Below are 24879 nucleotides of genomic sequence, written 5' to 3'. Positions count from 1 at the left end.
TATCTATATGCAGCTAGTATAATGGTATCTATATGCAGCTAGTATAATGGTATCTATATGATGTTAGTATATTGGTATCTATATGCAGCTAGTTTAATGGTATCTATATGCAGCTAGTATAATGGTATCTATATGATGTTAGTATAATGGTATCTATATGCAGCTAGTATAATGGTATCTATATCCATCTAGTATAATGGTATCTATATGCAGCTAGTATAATGGTATCTATATCCAGCTAGTATAATGGTATCTATATCCAGCTAGTATAATGGTATCTATATGATGTTAGTATAATGGTATCTATATGCAGCTAGTATAATGGTATCTATATGCAGCTAGTATAATGGTATCTATATGCAGCTAGTATAATGGTATCTATATGCAGCTAGTATAATGGTATCTATATGATGTTAGTATATTGGTATCTATATGCAGCTAGTTTAATGGTATCTATATGCAGCTAGTATAATGGTATCTATATGATGTTAGTATAATGGTATCTATATGCAGCTAGTATAATGGTATCTATATCCATCTAGTATAATGGTATCTATATGCAGCTAGTATAATGGTATCTATATCCAGCTAGTATAATGGTATCTATATCCAGCTAGTATAATGGTATCTATATGATGTTAGTATAATGGTATCTATATGCAGCTAGTATAATGGTATCTATATGCAGCTAGTATAATGGTATCTATATGCAGCTAGTATAATGGTATCTATATGCAGCTAGTATAATGGTATCTATATGCAGCTAGTATAATGGTATCTATATGCAGCTAGTATAATGGTATCTATATGCAGCTAGTATAATGGTATCTATATGCAGCTAGTATAATGGTATCTATATCCAGCTAGTATAATGGTATCTATATGCAGCTAGTATAATGGTATCTATATGCAGCTAGTATAATGGTATCTATATGCAGCTAGTATAATGGTATCTATATGATGTTAGTATATTGGTATCTATATGCAGCTAGTTTAATGGTATCTATATGCAGCTAGTATAATGGTATCTATATGATGTTAGTATAATGGTATCTATATGCAGCTAGTATAATGGTATCTATATCCATCTAGTATAATGGTATCTATATGCAGCTAGTATAATGGTATCTATATCCAGCTAGTATAATGGTATCTATATCCAGCTAGTATAATGGTATCTATATGATGTTAGTATAATGGTATCTATATGCAGCTAGTATAATGGTATCTATATGCAGCTAGTATAATGGTATCTATATGCAGCTAGTATAATGGTATCTATATGCAGCTAGTATAATGGTATCTATATGATGTTAGTATATTGGTATCTATATGCAGCTAGTTTAATGGTATCTATATGCAGCTAGTATAATGGTATCTATATGATGTTAGTATAATGGTATCTATATGCAGCTGGTATAATGGTATCTATATCCATCTAGTATAATGGTATCTATATGCAGCTAGTATAATGGTATCTATATCCAGCTAGTATAATGGTATCTATATCCAGCTAGTATAATGGTATCTATATGATGTTAGTATAATGGTATCTATATGCAGCTAGTATAATGGTATCTATATGCAGCTAGTATAATGGTATCTATATGCAGCTAGTATAATGGTATCTATATGCAGCTAGTATAATGGTATCTATATGCAGCTAGTATAATGGTATCTATATGCAGCTATTATAATGGTATCTATATGCAGCTAGTATAATGGTATCTATATGCAGCTAGTATAATGGTATCTATATGCAGCTAGTATAATGGTATCTATATGCAGCTAGTATAATGGTATCTATATCCAGCTAGTATAATGGTATCTATATGCAGCTAGTATAATGGTATCTATATGCAGCTAGTATAATGGTATCTATATGCAGCGAGTATAATGGTATCTATATGATGTTAGTATATGGTATCTATATGCAGCTAGTATAATGGTATCTATATCCAGCTAGTATAATGGTATCTATATGCAGCTAGTATAATGGTATCTATATCCAGCTAGTATAATGGTATCTATATGCAGCTAGTATAATGGTATCTATATGCAGCTAGTATAATGGTATCTATATGCAGCTAGTATAATGGTATCTATATGCAGCTAGTATAATGGTATCTATATGATGTTAGTATATTGGTATCTATATGCAGCTAGTTTAATGGTATCTATATGCAGCTAGTATAATGGTATCTATATGATGTTAGTATAATGGTATCTATATGCAGCTAGTATAATGGTATCTATATCCATCTAGTATAATGGTATCTATATGCAGCTAGTATAATGGTATCTATATCCAGCTAGTATAATGGTATCTATATCCAGCTAGTATAATGGTATCTATATGATGTTAGTATAATGGTATCTATATGCAGCTAGTATAATGGTATCTATATGCAGCTAGTATAATGGTATCTATATGCAGCTAGTATAATGGTATCTATATCCAGCTAGTATAATGGTATCTATATGCAGCTAGTATAATGGTATCTATATGCAGCTAGTATAATGGTATCTATATGCAGCTAGTATAATGGTATCTATATGATGTTAGTATATTGGTATCTATATGCAGCTAGTTTAATGGTATCTATATGCAGCTAGTATAATGGTATCTATATGATGTTAGTATAATGGTATCTATATGCAGCTAGTATAATGGTATCTATATCCATCTAGTATAATGGTATCTATATGCAGCTAGTATAATGGTATCTATATCCAGCTAGTATAATGGTATCTATATCCAGCTAGTATAATGGTATCTATATGATGTTAGTATAATGGTATCTATATGCAGCTAGTATAATGGTATCTATATGCAGCTAGTATAATGGTATCTATATGCAGCTAGTATAATGGTATCTATATGCAGCTAGTATAATTGTATCTATATGCAGCTAGTATAATGGTATCTATATACAGCTAGTATAATGGTATCTATATGCAGCTAGTATAATGGTATCTATATGCAGCTAGTATAATGGTATCTATATCCAGCTAGTATAATGGTATCTATATGCAGCTAGTATAATGGTATCTATATGCAGCTAGTATAATGGTATCTATATGCAGCTAGTATAAAGGTATCTATATGCAGCTAGTATAATGGTATCTATATGCAGCTAGTATAATGGTATCTATATGCAGCGAGTTTAATGGTATCTATATGCAGCTAGTATAATGGTATCTATATGCAGCTAGTATAATGGTATCTATATGCAGCTAGTATAATGGTATCTATATGCAGCTAGTATAATGGTATCTATATGCAGCTAGTATAATGGTATCTATATCCAGCTAGTATAATGGTATCTATATGCAGCTAGTATAATGGTATCTATATGCAGCTAGTATAATGGTATCTATATGCAGCGAGTATAATGGTATCTATATGATGTTAGTATATGGTATCTATATGCAGCTAGTATAATGGTATCTATATCCAGCTAGTATAATGGTATCTATATGCAGCTAGTATAATGGTATCTATATGCAGCTAGTATAATGGTATCTATATCCAGCTAGTATAATGGTATCTATATGCAGCTAGTATAATGGTATCTATATGCAGCTAGTATAATGGTATCTATATGCAGCTAGTATAATGGTATCTATATGATGTTAGTATATTGGTATCTATATGCAGCTAGTTTAATGGTATCTATATGCAGCTAGTATAATGGTATCTATATGATGTTAGTATAATGGTATCTATATGCAGCTAGTATAATGGTATCTATATCCATCTAGTATAATGGTATCTATATGCAGCTAGTATAATGGTATCTATATCCAGCTAGTATAATGGTATCTATATGATGTTAGTATAATGGTATCTATATGCAGCTAGTATAATGGTATCTATATGCAGCTAGTATAATGGTATCTATATCCAGCTAGTATAATGGTATCTATATCCAGCTAGTATAATGGTATCTACATGATGTTAGTATAATGGTATCTATATGCAGCTAGTATAATGGTATCTATATGCAGCTAGTATAATGGTATCTATATGCAGCTAGTATAATGTTATCTATATGCAGCTAGTATAATGGTATCTATATGCAGCTAGTATAATGGTATCTATATGCAGCTAGTATAATGGTATCTATATGCAGCTAGTATAATGGTATATATATCCAGCTAGTATAATGGTATCTATATGCAGCTAGTATAATGGTATCTATATGCAGCTAGTATAATGGTATCTATATGCAGCTAGTATAATGGTATCTATATGCAGCTAGTATAATGGTATCTATATGCAGCTATTATAATGGTATCTATATGCAGCTAGTATAATGGTATCTATATGCAGCTAGTATAATGGTATCTATATGCAGCTAGTATAATGGTATCTATATGATGTAAGTATAATGGTATATATATGCAGCTAGTATAATGGTGTCTATATGCAGCTAGTATAATGGTATCTATATGCAGCTAGTATAACGTATCTATATGATGTTAGTATAATGGTATCTATATGCAGCTAGTATAATGGTATCTATATGATGTTAGTATAATGGTATCTATATGCAGCTAGTATAATGGTATCTATATGCAGCTAGTTTAATGGTATCTATATGATGTTAGTATAATGGTATCTATATGCAGCTAGTATAATGGTATCTATATCCAGCTAGTATAATGGTATCTATATGCAGCTAGTATAATGGTATCTATATCCAGCTAGTATAATGGTATCTATATGATGTTAGTATAATGGTATCTATATGCAGCTAGTATAATGGTATCTATATGATGTTAGTATAATGGTATCTATATGCAGCTAGTATAATGGTATCTATATGCAGCTAGTATAATGGTATCTATATGATGTTAGTATAATGGTATCTATATGCAGCTAGTATAATGGTATCTATATGATGTTAGTATAATGGTATCTATATGATGTTAGTATAATGGTATCTATATGCAGCTAGTATAATGGTATCTATATGCAGCTAGTATAATGGTATCTATATCCAGCTAGTATAATTGTATCTATATGCAGCTAGTATAATGGTATCTATATGCAGCTAGTATAATGGTATCTATATGCAGCGAGTATAATGGTATCTATATGATGTTAGTATAATGGTATCTATATGCAGCTAGTATAATGGTATCTATATCCAGCTAGTATAATGGTATCTATATGCAGCTAGTATAATGGTATCTATATGCAACTAGTATAATGGTATCTATATCCAGCTAGTATAATGGTATCTATATGCAGCTAGTATAATGGTATCTATATGCAGCTAGTATAATGGTATCTATATGCAGCTAGTATAATGGTATCTATATGATGTTAGTATATTGGTATCTATATGCAGCTAGTTTAATGGTATCTATATGATGTTAGTATAATGGTATCTATATGCAGCTAGTATAATGGTATCTATATCCATCTAGTATAATGGTATCTATATGCAGCTAGTATAATGGTATCTATATCCAGCTAGTATAATGGTATCTATATCCAGCTAGTATAATGGTATCTATATGATGTTAGTATAATGGTATCTATATGCAGCTAGTATAATGGTATCTATATGCAGCTAGTATAATGGTATCTATATGCAGCTAGTATAATGGTATCTATATGCAGCTAGTATAATGGTATCTATATGCAGCTAGTATAATGGTATCTATATGCAGCTAGTATAATGGTATCTATATGCAGCTAGTATAATGGTATCTATATGCAGCTAGTATAATGGTATCTATATCCAGCTAGTATAATGGTATCTATATGCAGCTAGTATAATGGTATATATATGCAGCTAGTATAATGGTATCTATATGCAGCTAGTATCATGGTATCTATATGCAGCTAGTATAATGGTATCTATATGCAGCTAGTATAATGGTATCTATATGCAGCTAGTATAATGGTATCTATATGCAGCTAGTATAATGGTATCTATATGCAGCTAGTATAATGGTATCTATATGATGTAAGTATAATGGTATATATATGCAGCTAGTATAATGGTATCTATATGCAGCTAGTTTAATGGTATCTATATGCAGCTAGTATAACGTATCTATATGATGTTAGTATAATGGTATCTATATGCAGCTAGTATAATGGTATCTATATCCAGCTAGTATAATGGTATCTATATGTAGCTAGTATAATGGTATCTGTATGCAGCTAGTATAATGGTATCTATATCCAGCTAGTATAATGGTATCTATATGCAGCTAGTATAATGGTATCTATATGCAGGTAGTATAATGGTATCTATATGCAGCTAGTATAATGGTATCTATATGATGTTAGTATAATGGTATCTATATGCAGCTAGTATAATGGTATCTATATGCAGCTAGTTTAATGGTATCTATATGATGTTAATATAATGGTATCTATATGCAGCTAGTATAATGGTATCTATATCTAGCTAGTATAATGGTATCTATATGCAGCTAGTATAATGGTATCTATATCCAGCTAGTATAATGGTATCTATATGATGTTAGTATAATGGTATCTATATGCAGCTAGTATAATGGTATCTATATGATGTTAGTATAATGGTATCTATATGCAGCTAGTATAATGGTATCTATATGCAGCTAGTATAATGGTATCTATATGATGTTAGTATAATGGTATCTATATGCAGCTAGTATAATGGTATCTATATCCAGCTAGTATAATGGTATCTATATGCAGCTAGTATAATGGTATCTATATGCAGCTAGTATAATGTTATCTATATCCAGCTAGTATAATGGTATCTATATGCAGCTAGTATAATGGTATCTATATGCAGCTAGTATAATGGTATCTATATGCAGCTAGTATAATGGTATCTATATGATGTTAGTATAATGGTATCTATATGCAGCTAGTATAATGGTATCTATATGATGTTAGTATAATGGTATCTATATGATGTTAGTATAATGGTATCTATATGCAGCTAGTATAATGGTATCTATATCCATCTAGTATAATGGTATCTATATGCAGCTAGTATAATGGTATCTATATGCAGCTATTATAATGGTATATATATCCAGCTAGTATAATGGTATGTATATGCAGCTAGTATAATGGTATCTATATGATGTTAGTATAATGGTATCTATATGCAGCTAGTATAATGGTATCTATATGATGTTAGTATAATGGTATCTATATGATTCTAGTATAATGGTATCTATATGATGTTAGTATAATGGTATCAGGGAACATGATTATTATATGTGGCGAGGTAAAACATAAGTTATCTTTTTTTAGGTTTCATTCGTGACCCCCCCTTCCCCCTTCCCTCCCCATTCAGGTTCCTAAAGACAAATAGGCACAAAACAAATTAGCGAGCAGGAACTAGTTAAGAGATGCCCTTTGAGAAAGCAAGGCCTGGGGCCTGATTTAAATGTAGGGACAGAGGTTGCATCCCAAATGGAACCCTATTCCCTTTGTAGTGCACTGATCAAAAGTAGTGCACTATATGGGAGACAATGTGCCATTTGGAACGTAGCCGGAGAGAGTCAGTGATTGAATGTGCCTGGGAGATCCCTCGGCCTTAGGGCTCTCTAGTCTCCATGACCTCTGACCCTTATTATAGAGAGATAGTGCTTGCCTTCCTGGAGGGCTGGACGGAACCCTGTGCATTTACCAAGGGCATCATGGGAGGAGGAGAGGACTAGTGGGTATGGATAGGGGCCTGGTTGTAACATCCAGCAGGAAGTAGGAAGGATATTTGCTGCCAAATGGCACTCTATTTCTGATGTAGTGCACTACTTCGGACCAGAGCCCTATGAGCCCAAATATCACTCTATTCCCTATATAATGCACTACTTTAGACTTTTCAAAAGTAGTGCACTATTCAGGGAATAAGTTGCCATTTGGGACTCAACGATATGTATGGGGGCCCCGTTTACTGTAACATACCAGCCTTAGTCTGGTGAGGTTCACTCCATTCCCCTTAAGCCCCTCTAAAGGGTTGGTTCTTTAAATCAGAGGGATTGAGAGCATACCGAGTAATGATGCTAGTGAAATAGTACTGACAGCATACAGAGTAATGATGCTAGTGGTATAGTACTGACAGCATACTGAGTAATGATGCTAGTGGTATAGTACTGACAGCATACCGAGTAATGATGCTAGTGAAATAGTACTGACAACATACCGAGTAATGATGCTAGTGGTATAGTACTGACAGCATACAGAGTAATGATGCTAGTGGTATAGTACTGACAGCATACCGAGTAATGATGCTAGTGAAATAGTACTGACAGCATACCAAGTAATGATGCTAGTGGTATAGTACTGACAGCATACCGAGTAATGATGCTAGTGGTATAGTACTGACAGCATACCGAGTAATGATGCTAGTGATATAGTACTGACAGCATACCGAGTAATGTTGCTAGTGGTATAGTACTGACAGCATACCGAGTAATGATGCTAATGGTATAGTACTGACAGCATACCGAGTAATGATGCTAGTGGTATAGTACTGACAGCATACCGAGTAATGATGCTAGTGGTATAGTATGTAATCCTTTCCAAAAACCCATGTCAAACCACCCTCAATCACTCGGTCCATATGAACATACATACATACACTACCGGTCAAAAGCTTTAGAACACCTACTCATTCAAGGGTTTTTCTTTATTTTTACTATTTTCTACATTGTAGAATAATAGTGAAGACATCAAAACTATGAAAGAACACATATGGAATCATGTAGTAACCAAAAAAGTGTTAAACAAATCAAAATATATTTTATATTTGAGATTTTTCAAATAGCCACCCTTTGCCTTGATGACAGCTTTGCACACTCTTGGCATTCTCTCAACCAGCTTCACCTGGAATGCTTTTCCAACAGTCTTGAAGGAGTTCCCACATATGCTGAGCACTTGTGGGCTGCTTTTCCTTCACTCTGCGGTCCAACTCATCCCAAACCATCTCAATTGGGTTGAGGTCGGGTGATTGTGGAGGCCAGGTCATCTGATGCAGCACTCCATCACTCTCCTTCCTGGTAAAATAGCCCTTACACAGCTTGGAGGTGTGTTGGGTCATTGTCCTGTTGAAAAACAAATGATAGTCCCACTAAGCCCAAACCAGATGGGATGGCGTATCGCTGCAGAATGCTGTGGTAGCGATGCTGGTTAAGTGAGCCTTGAATTCTAAATAAATTACAGACAGTGTCAACAGCAAAGCACCCCCACACCATAACACCTCCTCCTCCATGCTTTATTGTGGGAACTACACATGCAGAGATCATCCGTTCACCAACACCGCGTCTCACAAAGACACGGCGGTTGGAACCAAAAATCTTAAATTTGGACTCATCAGACCAAAGGACAGATTTCCACAGGTCTAATGTCCATTGCTCGTGTTTCTTGGCCCAAGCAAGTCTCTTCTTATTATTGGTGTCCTTTAGTAGTGGTTTCTTTGCAGCAATTCGACCATGAAGGCCTGATTCACGTAGTCTCCTCTGAAAAGTTGATGTTGAGATATGTCTGTTATTTGAACTCTGTGAAGCATTTATTTGGGCTGCAATCTCATGTGCAGTTAACTGTAATGAACATATCCTCTGCAGCAGAGGTAACTCTGGGTCTTCCTTTCCTGTGGCGGTCCTCATGAGAGCCTGTTACATCATAGCGCTTGATGGTTTTTGCGACTGCACTTGAAGAAACTTTGGAGTAATGATGGACTGTCGTTTCTCTTTGCTTATTTGAGCTGTTCTTGTCATAATATGGACTTGGTCTTTTACCAAATAGGGCTATCTTCTGTATACCAACCTTACCTTGTCACAACACAACTGATTGGCTCAAACGCATTAAGAAGGTTTGTTTAACACTTTTTTTGGTTACTACATGATTCCATATGTGTTATTTCATAGTTTTGATGTCTTCACTATTTTTCTACAATGTAGAAAAAAGTAAAAATAAAGAAAAACCCTTGAATGAGTAGGTGTTCTAAAACTTTTGACTGGTACTGTACATACATACATTCGGAAAGAATACAGACCCCTTGACTTTTTCCACATTTTGTTAAGTTACAGCCTTATTCAAAAATTGATTAAATTGTTTTTCCCCCCTCATCAATCTACACACAATACCCCATAATGCAAAGCAAAAACAGTTTTTCAACATTTTTGCACATTTATAAAATCTCATTGACATAAGTATTCAGACCCTTTGACAGCGATTATAGCCTCAAGTTTTCTTGGGTATGACGCTGCAAGCTTGGCACACCTGTATTGGGGGAGTTTCTCCCATTCTTGTCTGCAGATCCGCTCAAGCTATCAGGTTGTGGATGGGGAGCGTCACTGCACAGATATTTTCAGGTCTCTCCAGAGATGTTAGATCAGGTTCAAGTCCGGGCTCTGGCTGGGCCACTCAAGGACATTCAGAGACTTGTCCCGAAGTCACTCCTGCATTGTCTTGGCCTTGTGCTTAGGGTCGTTGTCCTGTTGGAAGGTAAACCTTCACCCCAGTCTGAGGTCCTGAGAGCTCTGGAGCAGGTTTTCATCAAGGATCTCTCTGTACTTTGCTCTGTTCATCTTTCCCTCGATCCTGACTAGTCTCCCAGTCCCTGCCGCTGAAAAACATCCCCACAGCATGATGCTGCCACCACCATGCTTCACGGTAGGGATGGTGCCAGGTTTCATCCAGACGTGATGCTTGGCATTAAGGCCAAAGAGTTCAATCTTGGTTTCATCAGACCAGAGAATCTTATTTCTCATGGTCTGAGAGTCTTTAGGTGCCTTTTGGCAAACTTCAAGCGGGCTGTCATGTGCCTTTTACTGGGGAGTGGCTTCTGTCTTGCCACTCTACCATAAAGGCCTGATTGTTGGAGTGCTGCAGAGATGGTTGTCCTTCTAGAAGGTTCTCCCATCTCCACAGAGGAACTCTGGAGCTCAGTCAGAGTGACAATTGGGTTCTTGGTCACCTCCATGACCAAGGCCCTTCTCCTCCGATTGCTCAGTTTGGCCGGGTGGCCAGCTCTAGGAAGAGTCTTGGTGGTTCCAAACTTCTTCCATTTAAAAATGATGGAGGCCACTGTGTTCTTCGGGATCTTCAATGCTGCAGAAATGTTTTGGTACCCTTCCCCAGATCTGTACCTCGACACAATCCTGTCTTGGTGCTCTACGGACAATTCCTTCGACCTCATGGCTTGGTTTTTGCTCTGACATGTACTATCAACTGTGGGACCTTATATAGACAGATGTGTGCCTTTCCAAATCATGTCCAATCAATAGATTTTACCACAGATGGACTCCAATCAAGTTGTAGAAACATCTCAATGATGATCAATTTAAATAGGTTGCACCTGAGTTAATTTTCGAGTCTCGTAGCAAAGGGTCTGAATACTTATATAAATAAGGTATTTCTGTTTTTAAAAAATGATACATTTGCGAAAATGTGTAAAAATGTGTTTTTGCTTTGTCATTATGGGGTATTGTGTGTAGATTGATAAAAAAATAAAAATATTGAATACATTTTAGAATAAGTCTCTAACGTAACAAAATGTGGAAAAAGTCAAGGGGTCTGACTACTTTCCGAATGCACTGTACATACATACATACATACAGTACATACATACATACCTAAATACATGCATACATACATACATACATACATACATACATACATACATACATACATACATACATACATACAGTGGGGGAAAAAAGTATTTAGTCAGCCACCAATTGTGCAAGTTCTCCCACTTAAAAAGATGAGAGAGGCCTGTCATTTTCATCATAGGTACATGTCAACTATGACAGACAAATTGAGAAAAATAATCCAGAAAATCACATTGTAAGATTTTTAATGAATTTATTTGCAAATTATGGTGGAAAATAAGTATTTGGTCACCTACAAACAAGCAAGATTTCTGGCTCTCACAGACCTGTAACTTCTTCTTTAAGAGGCTCCTCTGTCCTCCACTCGTTACCTGTATTAATGGCACCTGTTTGAACTTGTTATCAGTATAAAAGACACCTGTCCACAACCTCAAACAGTCACACTCCAAACTCCACTATGGCCAAGACCAAAGAGCTGTCAAAGGACACCAGAAACAAAATTGTAGACCTGCACCAGGCTGGGAAGACTGAATCTGCAATAGGTAAGCAGCTTGGTTTGAAGAAATCAACTGTGGGAGCAATTATTAGGAAATGGAAGACATACAAGACCACTGATAATCTCCCTCGATCTGGGGCTCCACGCAAGATCTCACCCCGTGGAGTCAAAATGATCACAAGAACGGTGAGCAAAAATCCCAGAACCACACGGGGGGACCTAGTGAATGACCTGCAGAGAGCTGGGACCAAAGTAACAAAGCCTACCATCAGTAACACACAACGCCGCCAGGGACTCAAATCCTGCAGTGCCAGACGTGTCCCCCTGCTTAAGCCAGTACATGTCCAGGCCTGTCTGAAGTTTGCTAGAGTGTATTTGGATGATCCAGAAGAGCATTGGGAGAATGTCATATGGTCAGATGAAACCAAAATAGAACTTTTTGGTAAAAACTCAACTCGTCGTGTTTGGAGGACAAAGAATGCTCAGTTGCATCCAAAGAACACCATACCTACTGTGAAGCATGGGGGTGGAAACATCATGCTTTGGGGCTGTTTTTCTGCAAAGGGACCAGGACGACTGATCTGTGTAAAGGAAAGAATGAATGGGGCCATGTATCGTGAGATTTTGAGTGAAAACAACCTTCCATCAGCAAGGGCATTAAAGATCTCAACCCCATAGAAAATCTTTGGAGGGAGTTGAAAGTCTGTGTTGCCCAGCGACAGCCCCAAAACATCACTGCTCTAGAGGAGATCTGCATGGAGGAATGGGCCAACATACCAGCAACAGTGTGTGAAAACCTTGTGAAGACTTACAGAAAACGTTTGGCCTGTGTCATTGCCAACAAAGGGTATATAACAAAGTATTGAGAAACTTTTGTTATTGACCAAATACTTATTTTCCACCATAATTTGCAAATAAATTCATTAAAAATCCTACAATGTGATTTTCTGGATTTGTCTGTCATAGTTGACGTGTACCTATGATGAAAATTACAGGCCTCTCTCATCTTTTTAAGTGGGAGAACTTGCACAATTGGTGGCTGACTAAATACTTTTTTCCCCCACTGTACATACAGTACATACATGCATGCATACATATGTGTGTGTGTCTGTGTCTGTGTGTGTGTATGTGTGTGTATGTGTGTGTGTGTGTGTGTGTGTGTGTGTGTGTGTGTGTGTGTGTGTGTGTGTGTGTGTGTGTGCTCTTGACTGTGTGAGTGGAGTGTGTCTCATCTGTGCCTCTCTCTTAATTGCGAATGGTCCGAGTAGTGAGTTAATGCTCCCCAACCCCCCTCTCCCCAACCCCCCTCTCCCCACCACCTCCCTCAACCTCTCTCTCATGGGTTGATAATTGTCATCATTGCAAACAGACTTGTATTACATTCATTAGCCAAACACTCACAGCAATCACGCCGCAGCGCCAGGGGCACCGGTCCTCTTGTAAAATCACATCGCCTAATAGCACTGTTCTGTAATTATATACCATTAACATCTCTGAACATGTGATCCTCTGAACTGGATTTTTATCATTCTTATCTTTTACTTAGTTAAAACCAGCTTGATGATAATTACCGACCGACGTGTTATTTTCTTCTAATGTGAAATGCTATCAAGTTGTGTTACATTTGGAGAAGCCAGGAAACACTTAGTTTTTTACGTGTAGGCCTACTACTAATTCATTGTGAATAGATGAAAAGTTAAAGTGAATAAAACATGTTTTTTTCCCTTGCAGGGCATCGACAGTAAGGACAGGTTGAAATGCAGTGTGTGCAATGCAGAGGTAAGTGTATGTGTTTATTTCAGTGTTATGTTAGTGGATACGTGTATATGTTAGTGTGTGCATGTGTGTGTCTGTGCACACAAGTGCTCTCTGGCTACGTCTGGGTGTGTCTGGGTGTGGAGGGGTGTGGAGGGGTGCGTCTGGGTGTGGAGGGGTGTGTCTGGGTGTGTCCGGGTGTGTATGGGTGTGGAGGGGTGTGGAGGGGTGTGTCTGGGTGTGTCTGGGTGTGTATGGGTGTGGAGGGGTGTGGAAGGGTGTGGAGGGGTGTGTCCGGGTGTGTCCGTGTGTGTATGGGTGTGGAGGGGTGTGTCCGGGTGTGTCTGGGTGTGTCTGGGTGTGGAGGGGTGCGTCTGGGTGTGGAGGGGTGTGTCTGGGTGTGTCCGGGTGTGGAGGGGTGTGGAGGGGTGTGTCTGGGTGTGTATGGGTGTGGAGGGGTGTGGAGGGGTGTGTCCGGGTGTGTATGGGTGTGGAGGGGTGTGTCCGGGTGTGTCTGGGTGTGGAGGGGTGTGGAGGGGTGTGGAGGGGTGTGTCCGGGTGTGGAGGGGTGTGTCTGGGTGTGTATGGGTGTGGAGGGGTGTGTATGGGTGTGGAGGGGTGTGTCTGGGTGTGTCCGGGTGTGTCCGGGTGTGTATGGGTGTTGTGTCCGGGTGTGTCTGGGTGTGTCTGGGTGTGTATGGGTGTGTCTGGGTGTGTCCGGGTGTGTCTGGGTGTGGAGGGGTGTGTCTGGGTGTGTATGGGTGTGTCTGGGTGTGTCTGGGTGTGTCTGGGTGTGTCTCGGTGTGTCTTCGGTGTGTCTCGGTGTGTATGGGTGTGTCTCGGTGTGTCTCGGTGTGTCTCGGTGTGTATGGGTGTGTTTATAACTGTGGTTTAAGACTTATTTCCTGATTTAGTGAAAATATTGAGATTATTGAAATTGAGAGACATAAGATCTTTTTGATTAAAAGCATCAAAATCCCATCACTCCATAGTATCTACTTTGAAATATGTAATGACATCACATAATCTTTTAATCCTACTCTGGGAGAGAGAGAGATGGATCTACCATTTAAGTAATTAAACAGAGATGTCAACTCTCAGAAAAGATTGAGACGACTAAATAACCATAACACTAATGGGGAATCAGCTCTTTCTTTCTTTCTTTCTTTCTTTCTTTCTTTCTTTCTTTCTTTCTTTCTTTCTTTCTTTCTTTCTCTCTCTCTCTCTCTCTCTCTCTCTCTCTCTCTCTCTCTCTCTCTCTCTCTCTCTCTCTCTCTCTCTCTCTCTCTCTCTCTCTCTCACACTCTTCTGATTTAGCCAATTTGTGAGGAGCAGCCTTGTTGGTTATGAGCAGTAAGCTGTGTTTTATTCCTTATAACGTGCCAGAACACCCACTGTGGATTTTTTAAAAATAAATATGATCATATTTGGCATAGGATGCAGTGTGGGTGCCATGTAATGTCCAAATCCGTATTCATTTCATGGGCCCAAATGTATCACTCTTTTTGAGGTACATCTCTGATGCAAATTCTCTGTCGACACTTCGCCGGTACTGCACGAGTTCATTTGGTGAGGCTGATGTGGCATCACAGTCAGGGTCGCACGCTCGCTAAGGTGGGCACCGTACAAACAATCTCTAGATTAGGACGCCGGTCTGTCATTGATGCTCTGTATGTATTCATGCCTAGCACAGTGGGTCAACATGACAAACTGGGAACAAACTGTTTTATTCAGTGTTAGACCCTCCTTACCTCACCTCGCAAACGCCTTTATTGTTGCAGTTTCACAGAAAGAATGTATAGGAACCCTAGATTTATATTTTATGGGGGTTCAGACACTGAATACCTTGATAAGAGTGATGAAATCAACCATGTATTGAAAGACTAACAGAAGGAAGTTATTTGACTGAGATATTCACACACACACACACACATACACTAACAAGAAGCAATAAAAACAACTCAGGCTTTGTCCCAACTCTCTATCAGCGGGTGTATCATGAATGGTTTTCATTGGATCCTCCAGTCATAGAGCGTCGACTAGTATCTTTACTAGAGTCAGTCTCCATTTGAGGTCATACACCAGTAAATCTTGGACTGGGCACTCATTTAATTTCCTTATTTTTAAGCAATAAAGCATGAGAACCCGGGGATTATCGTGTGAGAACCCAGGAATTATTGTGTGAGAACCCGGGGATTATCGTGTGAGAACCCGGGGAGTATCGGGTGAGAACCCAGGGAGTATCGGGTGAGAACCCGGGGAGTATCGGGTGAGAACCCGGGGAGTATCGGGTGAGAACCCGGGGTGTATCGGGTGAGAACCCGGGGAGTATCGGGTGAGAACCCGGGGAGTATCGTGTGAGAACCCGGGGAGTATCGGGTGAGAACCCGGGGAGTATCGGGTGAGAACCCGGGGGGTATCGGGTGAGAACCCGGGGAGTATCGTGTGATTACTCTCGACTAAGGGCTGTTTTTAGGCCCGAGGAGGGAGTTATAACACGATAATTCCCTGGTTTGAGGGCCTTATTGCTTTTATAAAATGGTTGCCAACATATTTAGAAGAATATTAATGTCATGTTTTCATTAAAAACGTTATTTGAATGTGTAAATTAATTTTATTTCATACTTCCACCAGACGATATAGTCCGGGGAAAAGCCAGTTGTTAGTTCTAAGGCTCTGAAGTTGCTAACCAAACAGGCTGGTCATTAATTCTATTCTCATGTTTTGACCCAGTCGTTCATTAAATTCATTCTATTCATTCCACGTTGCTATGCTAAACAAATCATTGACATGTAGTTAGCTAGCAGAGGTTCAATGATAATGAGAGACAAGAACTTCAATTGTATAATAAATCATTTATAAAAAGGGAACAACCTGTTACAGGAGGGGGTCGCAGTTCCGGAGCGACCCACTAGGTGTCATCCTCCGACAACCTTAGGCACCTCCTCACTCACAGTCGGGACTAATCATCATCCTATTGGTGTCACCTGTGTCTATTTGTTCACCTGTGTAGTTATGCCCTCACTTCCCTGTGTTCACTTGCTCAGTTTTCTCTGCTAGTTTCTCTATGTCCAGCAGTACTACTCAGTGTCTGATCGGAGACGTATGTACAGGTACTTGAGAAGTGTTCTCCCTGTTTCGTTATTTGTTTCAGTCTTAGGTAGTATTTCGTATTTTGGCTGTCAGACGGTTTTTGGAGACTTATTTGCTCCGCCTTTCTTTTATCGTGATAAGTCCGTTATTTTGTATTTTGGCTTCGGGACCACCAGTAAAGATCCTTGTTTCACCATCTCTGCCTACTGCCTGCTGTATATCCTGCACCGCACCTGGATCACACCTGACCCCAACCCTTACACAACCAGCCTTATGTCATATCCTGTAATCCTTCATCTTGCTGCTTCCTGTCTGTCTTCTGAGTGACAGACATGCTGTATGTAGCCAATAAACAAAATGTGATTATACTGTAAATACATCAAATTTAAGTGGATACGTTTTAGGACATGTGTTGAGAGGTATGACATTTCATGGCCACATTCATTCTTTTCAATATCATATTATGTTAATGCCAAACCCGATGTTTATAGGGCAGCATCTACAGTCTCATGCATGCTTGTTGCAGGTCAGTCTGTGTGTGTGAGGGCTCCAAGAGTCTCCAAATGGGTCCCAACCGCTCCCACCTGACCATGGTAATGCATCCCAGATGGCCCCCTATTCCCTATATAGTGCACTACCTTTGACCATCCCCATGGTAATGCATCCCAAATGGCACCCTATTCCCTATATAGTGCACTACCTTTGACCATCCCATGGTAATGCATCCCAAATGCCACCCTATTCCCTATATAGTGCACTACCTTTGACCAACCCATGGTAATGCATCCCAATGCCTTTTAATAGGACTCATTTTCAGCTACAGTGTTTGGCCCGAGGCGAGAGGAGGGAGGTCGCCAACGCTGAGAAAACTATTTTCTGGGGAGTATCTCTTTCCCTCCTTCTCTGCTTGTCATTAACCTGTGTACAGAGGATTTTACACCTTTGTCTGTCGATCGTTGTGTCGCTCCTGGAATTTCAACTCCTGTTTTGTTTATCCCCATCATACACACCACCTCGTTCTGATAGTGCCTGCCACACCACTTGTATTACATATTCATGTTGAACCTTCTATTGAGTTCCCAAACAGAGGAGAGACACAGTATCTTGTGTAGTGATGGATATAGCACATGGCTGTATTTTCATTTAGAGAATGATACATTTTTTAAAGGCCTCCTCTTTATTGATATGTTATCAATATAATACAATTTTAATGTCTGTGTGATGGTACCCATTTTAAAAATGTTCTCTCAGAGGGATGTTAATGCAGATCAGCCGTGGCTGTAATGATGATAATGATAATAATTGTGTCCTAAGCTGCTATCACTCTGCAATACATTACGCTGCTGCTCTCTCTCTCTCTCTCTCTCTCTCTCTCTCTCTCTCTCTCTCTCTCTCTCTCTCTCTCTGTCTCTCTCTCTGTCTCTGTCTCTGTCTCTGTCTCTGTCTCTGTCTCTGTCTCTGTCTCTGTCTCTCTCTCTCTCTCTCTAAAACCTTTACAATTAAGAACCTTTAATCATTAACATAAGTATAGCATTGAAAAACTCCTTGCAATTCTCATAATGCAGTTTCCCCTTTCAGCTGGCTGGCCATTTATTTCACTGCATTTAGTTGATGCTAGTGCTTGTTCTGGTTGGAATGTTTTATTTTGTTCTGTTTCTTTTTTCCCCAAGCCGGTCTCAAATGTGGCCCATTTGTGTGAGTTATGCTAATTTGTTAGGGCAACAAATGCATTAATTTCATTAGCAAATGGCCTCAAAGCAGTAATTACCAGAGTAGGTGTGTCACAAGCAATCATGTTAAAATTTGCGAGTTAATTATTAAGATTTTGTTCTGAGGGACCTAGATTTGACATGAGTCGCCGAGGGAAAAAGAGGAGAGGAAAAAGAATGCATTCCAGTAGGCTAAGGTGGAGGGAACGAGGGAGGGGTAGGGGTGATGGTAGAATGGAGGGAACGAGGGAGGGGTAGGGGTGATGGTAGAATGGAGGGAACGAGGGAGGGGTAGGGGTGATGGTAGAATGGAGGGAACGAGGAAGGGGTGATGGTAGAATGGAGGGAACGAGGGAGGGGTAGGGGTGATGGTAGAATGGAGGGAACGAGGGAGGGGTGATGGTAGAATGGAGGGAACGAGGGAGGGGTAGGGGTGATGGTAGAATGGAGGGAACAAGGGAGGGGTGATGGTAAAATGGAGGGAACGAGGAAGGGGTGATGGTAGAATGGAGGGAATGAGGGAGGGGTAGGGGTGATGGTAGAATGGAGGGAACGAGGGAGGGGTAGGGGTGATGGTAAAATGGAGGGAACGAGGAAGGGGTGATGGTAGAATGGAGGGAACGAGGGAGGGGTAGGGGTGATGGTAGAATGGAGGGAACAAGGGAGGGGTAGGGGTGATGGTAGAATGGAGGGAACGAGGGAGGGGTGATGGTAAAATGGAGGGAACGAGGAAGGGGTGATGGTAGAATGGAGGGAACGAGGGAGGGGTAGGGGTGATGGTAGAATGGAGGGAACGAGGGAGGGGTAGGGGTGATGGTAGAATGGAGGGAACGAGGGAGGGGTAGGGGTGATGGTAGAATGGAGGGAACGAGGGAGGGGTGATGGTAGAATGGAGGGAACGAGGGAGGGGTAGGGGTGATGGTAGAATGGAGGGAACAAGGGAGGGGTAGGGGTGATTTTTGCATGTCGACAGCTCACATTCCGCACTAATTACTGCAAAAAGCGTAAGGCTGGCTCACACACGTAACAGGTCCCGCTACAGGCATGACGGGCGTGAGATCCCGCTACAGATAATAAAGTCATGTTTTACACAGAGAGAAAGAAGACAGGAGATTCGCTCATTTTTCACTCAGGCAGTTTCTTCCTCTGTTTTTGCTGCAGAGGAATTTTGCATACACTATACACTAACTACTGGTACTACTGGTACTACTGGTACTACTGATACTACTGGTACTACTGGTACTACTGATACTACTGGTACTACTGATACTACTGATACTACTGGTACTACTGATACTACTGATACTACTGATACTACTGGTACTACTGATACTACTGATACTACTGGTACTACTGATACTACTGGTACTACTGATACTACTGATACTACTGGTACTACTGATACTACTGATACTACTGGTACTACTGATACTACTGGTACTACTGGTACTACTGATACGACTGATACGTACTACTGATACGACTGATACTACTGGTACTACTGGTACTACTGATACTACTGATACTACTGGTACTACTGATACTACTGGTACTACTGATACTACTGGTACTACTGGTACTGCTGATACTGCTGATACTACTGGTACTACTGGTACTACTGGTACTACTGATACTACTGGTACTACTGATACTACTGGTACTACTGGTACTACTGGTACTACTGGTACTACTGGTACTACTGATACTACTGGTACTACTGACACTACTGGTACTACTGGTACTACTGGTACTACTGGTACTACTGACACTACTGGTACTACTGGTACTACTGGTACTACTGATACTACTGGTACTACTGATACTACTGGTACTACTGGTACTACTGGTACTACTGGTACTACTGGTACTACTGATACTACTGGTACTACTGGCACTACTGGTACTACTGGTACTACTGATACTTCTGGTACTACTGGTACTACTGATACTACTGGTACTACTGGTACTATTGATACTACTGGTACTACTGATACTACTGGTACTACTGGTACTACTGATACTACTGGTACTACTGGTACTACTGACACTACTGACACTACTGGTACTACTGGTACTACTGGTACTACTGATACTACTGATACTACTGGTACTACTGGTACTACTGATACTGCTGATACTACTGGTACTACTGGTACTACTGGTACTACTGATACTACTGATACTACTGGTACTAGTGATACTAGTGATACTACTGATACTAGTGATACTAGTGATACTACTGATACTACTGATATTACTGATACTAGTGATATTACTGATACTACTGATACTACTGGTACTACTGATACTACTGATACTACTGGTACTAGTGATACTACTGATACTAGTGATACTACTGATACTAGTGATATTACTGATACTACTGATACTACTGGTACTACTGATACTACTGGTACTACTGGTACTACTGATACTACTGATACTACTGGTACTACTGATACTACTGATACTACTGATACTACTGATATTACTGATACTAGTGATACTACTGATACTAGTGATACTACTGATACACACTGGAGAACATTGTTCCCATTGGAGGTTGAAAAACTCTAATAAAACAACCAAATCAAAAAGATAATGGCTTTGAAAAAATATATATTTCTCAAAACACCAAATTGTAACCAACATCTTTGTATGCTTCACACACACAAACACACACACACACACACACACAAACATGCATGAACACACATGAACACTCACACACACAAACATGCATGAACACACACACACACATTGTATACACATACTGTTGCACTCCGACACATGGAAATGTTATACTGTGTTTATTTTGCCCACGTTGCTTGAAAAAATGGCTTATTAGGGGAAATTTTTTCTCAACAAACCTTATGGTAAACACTTATTGTACAATGGTATGACATTTCAAAAAATAATTATATAGCTTGTCCGACAAACTTTGAGAATGGAAAGCAGCCACAAGGTCACCACAATAATAACAACCCACTCAACAAGGCAGCCTCGTTGGATATAAGGTTAGGAACAATATTTAGCAGGGCCAGTCTGCCTCTACAGCAGCACACAGTTACCAGGATCACATCATTTCCCCCTTTTTTTTCTTAACCCTGGTGCCCACTCAATTCCCCTCCCCCTGCCCTCCTGCCCCGGGCTGAATTCATTTTAGTTCCTGCTTGGGAGGTTCCCGGGGCTGATTCAGTCAAGCGCTTGTTTAATTGGCTCCCAGCCATTCAAATTGAAACTGATGGAGAATTAATCATAGCTATAATTGGTTCCCACACTGGTTGTAACCTTGGAAATCTCCTAAAAAGATGGAAGTGGTGTTTTTGGTGGTGGTGCTTGGGCCCTGCCGGTTCTTAAAATGGGGGGTCGGACATACTCTGGGGTGAATACAGAGCACATGCATGCGAGCACGCAAACACACACAGACACAAACTCTCTCTCTCTCTTTCATTTGTGAACTGTTTGTCTTAAAGTTTTGATGACACAACTGTGTGTGGAATGTAAAGTCAGAGCAGAGTTATGGCGCGTTGAAAAGAGCTGCGAACTCTGAAAAAAAAAAAGAGCTCCCGAATGGAAAAAATCAATTTGAACAGTCATCCAACTCGGAATTCCAACTCGGGAACTCGGGCCTCTTTGTAGTGCTCCGATTTTCCGACCTGAAGATCACTGACACCATGATTTGACCTCGTGTTTTTCAGAGTTCCCAGTGGTTCTGAACGCGGCAGTAGCTGTAAGCTGTGTGGAGCGGAGTTACCATGGCCCCTCCTCTCTGTAGTTCATGTGCCTGTCATTACCTCCACCTCACCCTTAAAGTGAGAACCACGGTTCAGAAAGAACCAGGGACACACACACACACACACACACACACACACACACACACACACACACACACACACACACACAGCTGTGAACAGTTCAGAAACAGGGAAAACACACAACACCAGGTGGTTCCCACAAAGGCCCTCCTGACTACAGGGATCAAAACACAAGCAGTAAGTAGTAACAACACATGTTGCAGGGCCCTATAAAATCAGTTTGAGTTTTTTTTTCTCCCAAATTCCGTTTTCACCACTTTGTTTTTCCAGGTGTCTGTTTTTCCCCCGTTTTTTTTCTTCTTCAGGTTTTCACTCTCAAAATCACACTTTTTAAAATAGAATAACAATAAAATAGGATTCTCTAAAGTCCACAACAATGCTTAAACCACATCAGAAGACAGCTTTTGAAGTCTTGGAGAAAAAAAAAAACTTCAATTCAACTGTGCACCAGCCAGAGACCATTGTTTGGTTAGCAATGTTTCTGTAGAGCTCATGCGATTGTAGTATGCAAAAAAAAAATGGCCACTGGATTCATGATGTCATTCTGCCAGGTAGCCATAGGTTTTTGAGAAGGTTTTTGGGGAAGCCTTTCCAGCTACCAGAAGACGGTTGTCATTACATTAGCATCATCGCTAACGGCTACACAAAGTGATTTTCACACAAGTGGTGTGTTTCCACCAAACGGACTTGTTGTGGATAAAAATCAGTGCGTGATGACATTGTGCACACAAAATGTACTTTTTCAAGGACCTAATAAAAAATCGAATGTGTTTCCGTCGCATTTTCAACTCTACCGATAGTTTTGTCACAAAGTTTTGTGTTAAACCTTTAACTGCAGTGGGCTAAATCAGGGTCACACAGAGTGTTTCTTGGTAGTCTTAAACAAATCTACTTTGAAACAAAAGTATACACCTCACACACAAACAAAAAGAAGACCCCTGTACCATGTCAGATATAGAGTTGAAATGTATTACATTTTGAGTTTGCATCCCAATATTTACACTTTATATACATCACTTTTATATACATCACAGAAGACTGAAATAAAACAAAACCATTTGACAAAGAAACACTGGACTTTCAGGTGGTAAAAAAAGAAGAAAAAATTTATTAATTATGAAATTATAAATTTTTTAAAAACATTCCACCGATGAGGCCACTAAAGGGAGCTTTGGCCATTCCACTGCAGGAAAGGGGTCTACATAGCAAATGTGCCTACTCTGGTCTTGGCAGGTGCGCTCTAGCCAACAGCTGGCAGATACAGTGTGGGTAGGCTGTGCAGATAGGCTAGTCTACAGATTATTATGGATAAGAGTCGAGAATCTTTTTATTTGTTAAACGATCATGTCACCAGAATAAGACCCTGGATATTTATTGGAAAGGAGCCTACCGTGTACTTTCACCACCCTGTGAAGTTCATCATAACTTATTTCATCTGTAGACTAATTTAAACTGCATGGTTTGCCCCGAGTCGTAGTGGGAGGACCACACACAATGTCACCGCGTGACTCCAAGTCTACTTCGATATGATGGTTATTATATCAATATTTGCGCATAAAGGAGTTTCCACCGCCATTTCTCGCATAATTAATGACAGAAAAAGATCCCACCATGTCGAAGGAACAAATGATCTGTCAGCATTTAAACTATTTTACCAAAAACGTCCTGTTTCCATCACAGCTGTCGTGATATTTTTTTTTTTATACAGTATGACTATACTCGCATAAAAACTGTGGATGGCAACGTGGTTACTGATGCATTTTGTTCATGTCTTATGGTAATATTCGACAAATTTAATAAGTTCAATACATTTAGTTGATTACAATATATTTTTTTAAATATTGTTGAATTCTGTTTTTTTAATGTCTGGATTCCGTGATTCCGTCCTCGTTCTCCGCAGGGCGGATTTCATAGGGCCCTAATGTTACCCGGCTGACGACCACGGGGATCAAAACCCAACAAGCCAGGGTACAGCACATATGTTACCTTGGCTGATGTTTGCTGAAAAACCCTCTGAAAACATAACTTTATTGAAAAACATGTGTGAACCCTTTGAACATCCATTGAAAACAATACTGACGTTTGAATTCAGGTGCAAACCACACTATAATAATTCAACAGACCAGTCCTAAATAGATTAGGTTGAAGCTAGAACGGAGTCTTATTGTTTGATAGGATGTTATTCATTTTCTTGAAATGCTATGTTGAAAGTGTCTGCTAATGGGAATTCACTGTTAATTTAATACCCTTCAACACTGCACATGACTCACTATGAAGTGCTAAGGCTATTTGTTGAAGGAAACCACTGCACACATCAACCCAAGATAATTAATGCAGCCAAAAATATATTTCTGATTTGCTGTGCGGTTTGGGCTTGGTGTAAATGGGGCATGTGAAATGAATGCCCTGGATGCTTCCCAAATGG

General features: G+C 39.5%; 1 protein-coding gene across 1 annotated transcript in view; it reads left to right on the top strand.

Annotated features, from left to right (window-relative positions):
• Window positions 1-24879, top strand: part of LOC311130218 (uncharacterized protein) — a 170646-nt gene that overhangs the window by 27846 nt on the left and 117921 nt on the right. The window contains exon 2 of the mRNA XM_084162916.1: window positions 13742-13858. The gene's annotated coding sequence lies outside the window, so the exon portion shown is untranslated. The remainder of the gene's footprint in view (window positions 1-13741; window positions 13859-24879) is intronic.

Source organism: Coregonus lavaretus, assembly GCF_964263955.1.
Source record: "Coregonus lavaretus genome assembly, chromosome: 6".
NCBI classification, from domain to species: Eukaryota; Metazoa; Chordata; class Actinopteri; order Salmoniformes; family Salmonidae; genus Coregonus; species Coregonus lavaretus.
This window is presented reverse-complemented; position numbering and strand designations above follow the sequence as displayed.